Source organism: Rhipicephalus microplus, unplaced genomic scaffold (genome assembly GCF_043290135.1).
Source record: "Rhipicephalus microplus isolate Deutch F79 unplaced genomic scaffold, USDA_Rmic scaffold_134, whole genome shotgun sequence".
In the NCBI taxonomy this organism is placed as follows: domain Eukaryota; kingdom Metazoa; phylum Arthropoda; class Arachnida; order Ixodida; family Ixodidae; genus Rhipicephalus; species Rhipicephalus microplus.
In genome coordinates, this window is record NW_027464706.1 from 284,112 (window position 1) to 290,000 (window position 5,889).

The 5,889-nt window shown below is 58.6% G+C and overlaps 2 non-coding genes across 2 annotated transcripts; both read left to right on the top strand.

Moving 5' to 3' along the window:
- Positions 1-1,244: 1,244 nt before the first annotated feature.
- On the top strand, positions 1,245-3,059 carry LOC142790930 (small subunit ribosomal RNA). The gene has a single exon (XR_012889867.1). It is a non-coding gene; the product is annotated as a small subunit ribosomal RNA (ribosomal RNA).
- A 1,719-nt stretch (positions 3,060-4,778) lies between these two features.
- On the top strand, positions 4,779-4,931 carry LOC142790899 (5.8S ribosomal RNA). Its single transcript, XR_012889838.1, has one exon. It is a non-coding gene; the product is annotated as a 5.8S ribosomal RNA (ribosomal RNA).
- The last annotated feature ends 958 nt before the right edge of the window (positions 4,932-5,889 follow it).

Sequence of the window (5,889 nt, forward strand, 5' to 3'; positions counted from 1 at the left end):
CAGGAGTACGAAAAACCACGTCAGCCGGGGCGAGCGACCCACGGCGGTCTGGGTGCTTATCGCTGCTATTATAGGGGCACCCCGGCAGACGCAGAAAGAAAAAAAAAAATGGAGACATGGCGTGCGTCACCGTGCGGCTTCGCAGCGTTGCCGAAGTCGCCGAGCCCTTCGACTGAGCCGAACGGCGGACAGGGAACGTTGGTCGGCCGTTCTAACCTGTCGGTGCCACGCCGAGACGTCGTTAAGGAAAACCGCGTCGTGGGCCTCTACGACGCCGTCGAGTCGTTGTACGTTTGGTGTCCAGCGTGTCGGCGGCGAGTAGCGGACACGTCGTTCACGACTTCGGTCTTTCGCAGTCGACGCGAACTTGCGGAGAGTCGTGGTGCCTCACGTTTTCGGCAGAAACCGCGGCGGAATTTTCCCGTGCGTGCGCGCACGACCTCGGTGCTGTGCCGTCAGCGTAGTGTTGCACAAACTCGTGGCCTACCCAAGGTGCGGTACGTTTGCGGCCGTATCCTCGGTGGGAATTTCGTGAGTAGGGTCGCAAATTCTACGACCTCGGCGGGTTTGAGAGCGACGTAGACTTGTGGCACGCTCAACATGCCACACGTTTCGGGGCACACCCGCGGTGAAATTTTCTCGAGTACGCTCGTATTAGGGCCCAAGGAGGTCTGGGTACTTATCGCTGCTATTATGTGGGGGTTCTCGTGAGCGGCGTACGCGAAAGCGACCGGGTGTCTGATATGCGGCGGGCTTCGGCCTCGTCAAGCGTGTCCTCGGGTCTGCTCCAGGGGAATCCACGGCAGTCGTCTGCAGCCTCATCCGCTTGATGCGTTAGGGGCTGGTTGTCGGACGGTGCCGTTTTACCACGATATCGAGGTGTGTTCCGTGTCGTCCTCGGGCGATTCAGATGCGAAAGCGCCGAAGACGCGGGCGTGACCCGTCGTCTGGCGGCTTTGCAGTCTCGGCTCCGTTGCTAGTTCCGGCCGGTCCACCGACAGTGCAGCGGGCTTGGGCAACCCGCACGGCGCGACCGAGTCGATGCAACGAAAAAGAGCGAGCATGAACGTGCTTCTTGCCGCACGGCTCCCACTCGTCTTTCGGGAAGGTTGTGCCGTAGCGAGCTCGAACGCCGTCATCTCGGAGTGCAAAATAAGCGTGTTGGGGCGCCTGAAGGTGGCCTCCGCCGCACACAGACTGCGTCCGGCCCGCCGAGGGCGAGGACGGACGTGCAGTCGAACGATTACCTGGTTGATCCTGCCAGTAATCATATGCTTGTCTCAAAGATTAAGCCATGCATGTCTAAGTACATGCCGAAATAAGGCGAAACCGCGAATGGCTCATTAAATCAGTTATGGTTCCTTAGATCGTTTCTTCCTACTTGGATAACTGTGGCAATTCTAGAGCTAATACATGCAGTGAGCCTGGAGCCCTTTGGGTAACGGGTGCTTTTATTAGACCAAGATCGATCGGGTTTCGGCCCGTATTGTGTGGTGACTCTGGATAACTTTGTGCTGATCGCATGGCCACGAGCCGGCGACGTTTCTTTCAAGTGTCTGCCTTATCAACTTTCGATGGTAGGTTACTTGCTTACCATGGTTGTTACGGGTAACGGAGAATCAGGGTTCGATTCCGGAGAGGGAGCCTGAGAAACGGCTACCACATCCAAGGAAGGCAGCAGGCGCGCAAATTACCCACTCCCGGCACGGGGAGGTAGTGACGAAAAATAACAATACGGGACTCTTTTGAGGCCCCGTAATTGAAATGAGTACACTCTAAATCCTTTAACGAGGATCAATTGGAGGGCAAGTCTGGTGCCAGCAGCCGCGGTAATTCCAGCTCCAATAGCGTATACTAAAGCTGCTGCGGTTAAAAAGCTCGTAGTTGGATCTCAGTTCCAGACGAGTAGTGCATCTACCCGATGCGACGGCTCGGACTGAACATCATGCCGGTTCTTTCTTGGTGCACTTCATTGTGTGCCTCGAGATGGCCGGTGCTTTTACTTTGAAAAAATTAGAGTGCTCAACGCAGGCGAGTCGCCTGAATAAACTTGCATGGAATAATAGAACAAGACCTCGTTTCTGTTCTGTTGGTTTTTGGAATACGAGGTAATGATTAAGAGGGACGGACGGGGGCATTCGTATTGCGGCGCTAGAGGTGAAATTCTTGGACCGTCGCAAGACGAACTACTGCGAAAGCATTTGCCAAGAATGTTTTCATTGATCAAGAACGAAAGTCAGAGGTTCGAAGGCGATCAGATACCGCCCTAGTTCTGACCATAAACGATGCCAACCAGCGATCCGCCTGAGTTACTCAAATGACTCGGCGGGCAGCTTCCGGGAAACCAAAGTATTTGGGTTCCGGGGGAAGTATGGTTGCAAAGCTGAAACTTAAAGGAATTGACGGAAGGGCACCACCAGGAGTGGAGCCTGCGGCTTAATTTGACTCAACACGGGAAAACTTACCCGGCCCGGACACTGGGAGGATTGACAGATTGAGAGCTCTTTCTTGATTCGGTGGATGGTGGTGCATGGCCGTTCTTAGTTGGTGGAGCGATTTGTCTGGTTAATTCCGATAACGAACGAGACTCTAGCCTATTAAATAGGTGCGGGGTTCCCAGCACCTTACAACCTTCTTAGAGGGACAAGCGGCTCCTAGCCGCACGAAACAGAGCAATAACAGGTCTGTGATGCCCTTAGATGTCCGGGGCCGCACGCGCGCTACACTGAAGGAAGCAGCGTGTCTTTATCCCTGTCTGAAAAGACTGGGTAACCCGTGGAACTTCTTTCGTGATTGGGATAGGGGCTTGCAATTGTTCCCCTTGAACGAGGAATTCCCAGTAAGCGCGAGTCATAAGCTCGCGTTGATTACGTCCCTGCCCTTTGTACACACCGCCCGTCGCTACTACCGATTGAATGATTTAGTGAGGTCTTCGGACCGATGTCCGGCGCGGCCTTTCGGTTGCGCCGGTCTGTTGGAAAGATGACCAAACTTGATCATTTAGAGGAAGTAAAAGTCGTAACAAGGTTTCCGTAGGTGAACCTGCGGAAGGATCATTAACGGATTGTGAAGGGTGAGCGCCTCAGCTGCGTCTGCGCCCGACACTTTCTGCCGCTGACCCCGTTTGGACGCGGGGTCGGCTTTTCCCCACGGGGCTGCCTGAATGTGGAGCGGCACCCCGTGACAAATTGTTGCGCCCAGCGGACGCCAACACCGCGACCTTGGACGGTCGGCCAGGTGGCGGACGCGGGTACAAACGGCGCAACGCACTCATAGGTCGGCTTTCGACCCGCCACTGCACCGTGGCTCGAAGCGCTCGAAATGCGCGACCCGACCGCTGCGGGACCGCCTAGTACTGTAAACAGGAGCGGCGGAGCGCGAACGGCGAGTCGTGGTTACGTCGGTAGAAGGCGAGGCTGCGCGTTCCCGAAACGCCAGCCGAGTGCCCTCCCGACCGTTCGAGCGTGCAAGAACGAGACCCGACAATCGCGCGGCGACTGCCAAGTACGAGAGGAACGGCACAAGCGTCGGCGGTCGGTCAAGGAACTGGCGATGTGACGGGTCCGCTGTGCACCAGTGCATACCGTCCCGCCGTCCGCGGCAAGCGCCTCCGCGTCCTCGGGTGACGGAGGCTGCCGGTCGGTTCTTGCAGGCGAGGGATCTCGCTGGCACCGGTTCGCGTTGACGCGCGGCCGGTCATGGCACGGCGATGCGACGGCCGAGGTGCGCAGTACTCGATGGAGGAACCGCACGCTCCGATGACCGTCCCGCCTTCCGCGGCGTATGCGTACCGACCGTAATGGTTGCAGCAGCGCCGGCCGGCTTTTGAATTCGCCACACGAAACACGGTGCGAGATCGCGGTTAGGGGAGCGTCGACGTTGCCAGGCGTTTTGCTTGCTGCCGAGGGAAAGGCGGCACGGCCACGTCGCGCTCGTCGCGATTAGCGGGTCTGCGCGCTTTGGGAAGGTGCCGCAACGACTTGCCGAAAGAGGAAGCACGGAAGAACGAGGGACTTGGACGTCCCGACAATTGAACGCACTTGCGGCCAGGCCCTTGCTGGCTTCGTTCTTCCGCCTCGAGTAGGCTCGTACGCGGCTCCGGCGCCGAAAGTGGTCCTTGGCACCGACTTCGGTGGACGTGGGAAGTGCCGCGCAAGTACGGCGCGCCTGGCTCCACCTGTTGGCTAAAGTAGGCAGCCGGATCGGCATTTTGGTGTGCGGTGGCAAACCGTGGATGCGAAAAAAGCTTGTGCGATTTCGTGGAACAAAAAGCGGGGGTCCCCCTTTTTATGCGGAGGAGACCGACCCGCCCGCCGTGGTGAACCGCGACGCCACGGTAAAAACGGGAGAGGCTTGTCGATGGGACCGTGCATCCCGCGCTCCACGGAGGCCGGGAGGCGGCCGCCCGAGGAAATGTGTAGCCGTCGAGGCCCGCATCTGCGTGCACTCTTATCCAAATGGGTGTACCGCAGGCATTTTCTGGTTAGGCGGGCCAATGAGAGCGAGCACACAACGATACCTACGGGTCCGGCTTGGAGAACCGGCTTCGACGCCTCCCGAGTATTTATAGAGGGGTGGACCACGAAAGCACTCGCAAGTAGCGGAAGCGAAACGCCGTCCGAAACACACCGTTTGCTCGATTTGCGGCAGCCGAAAAAGGCGCGGCAGAGTTTTGGAGTCCAAGCGTGCGCTGAAAAGCGCCCTTCTTGGCCACTGTTTGGCCGAGTGCCAGAAACGTTTGGTTTTGACTGTACGGAATTGAACAAACACTTTTTCACGACTCTAAGCGGTGGATCACTCGGTTCTCGGGTCGATGAAGAACGCAGCCAGCTGCGAGACTTGGTGTGAATTGCAGGACACACTGAGCACTGATTCTTTGAACGCACATTGCGGCCTTGGGTCTTCCCTTGGCTTCGTCTGTCTGAGGGTCGGATCACATATCAAGAGAGCCTTCGGCGCACAAGGGAACGTGAGCCGTCGACTCGTTTTGACCGCGTCGGCAACACGGACAGCACGCTGAACACCTCACAGCGAGCGCCAACAGCGGCCACTCAAGGGCGAGACGGTGGCGACCGTCGTGCCAGAGCCCAACCGAAACGGGGGCGACCGACTGCATTGAGGATGTGGCACCTCGTTGAGACCGCCGCAGGACTTCGAGTCGGAAGGAAGCCTGCAGGGAAAGTGCGGTCGAGGTTGCGTACTCCTCTCTGCGACCGGGCGCGCAAGAGCTGCGAGAGCCACGGACGCGCAACTTTAACGCACGGTAAACACGAGGAGCGAAAGCCGGCCAGCAAAGCTTCTCCAGCCGTGCGCAAAGTGCGCGAGATCGCAGCCTTGCGTTGCGCTTGTTGCCCTCGAAGTAAGCAGGGTGTCCCGTAGACCGGGCGCTCGAACACGCTGCGGGGCCGTGCCTCCTCCAGGCTTTGCCGCGCGAACAGGGAACGTTCGCGCGCAAAGCGCAGGGAGGTGAGGAGGCTGCGCCCGACGTTTGCGGTTCGCTGCGTACGCGGTTGATGCGGAGAGCACGGCGCGACGACTTGCCGCGAAGCGGAAAAAGTCTCCCGCACGAGTTGGCGAAACGTTGGCGAAGCTTAAGGCGTTCTCGTCGTAGTCCGCCGTCGGTCTAAGTGCTTCGCAGTTCCCGTCCCGTTCAAAAAACTGGGCCACTCCAGTTGGGGCGGGGGCGACGCTACACGAGACGATGCCTCTCGCCAGGCTGCGTGGCTGCCCTTGCGGCGGCGGCGACTGGCCTCGGCGGTGTTTGGGCTTTCGACACGGTCGTTTATCACGCAACTGCTCGGACGACGCACGCGCGCAGCGGAATGCCGCTTGCCAGCCTTGTGAAGATGTGACCCTGTACAGGGTTGCGGGCGCACTTGGTAGGGCGTC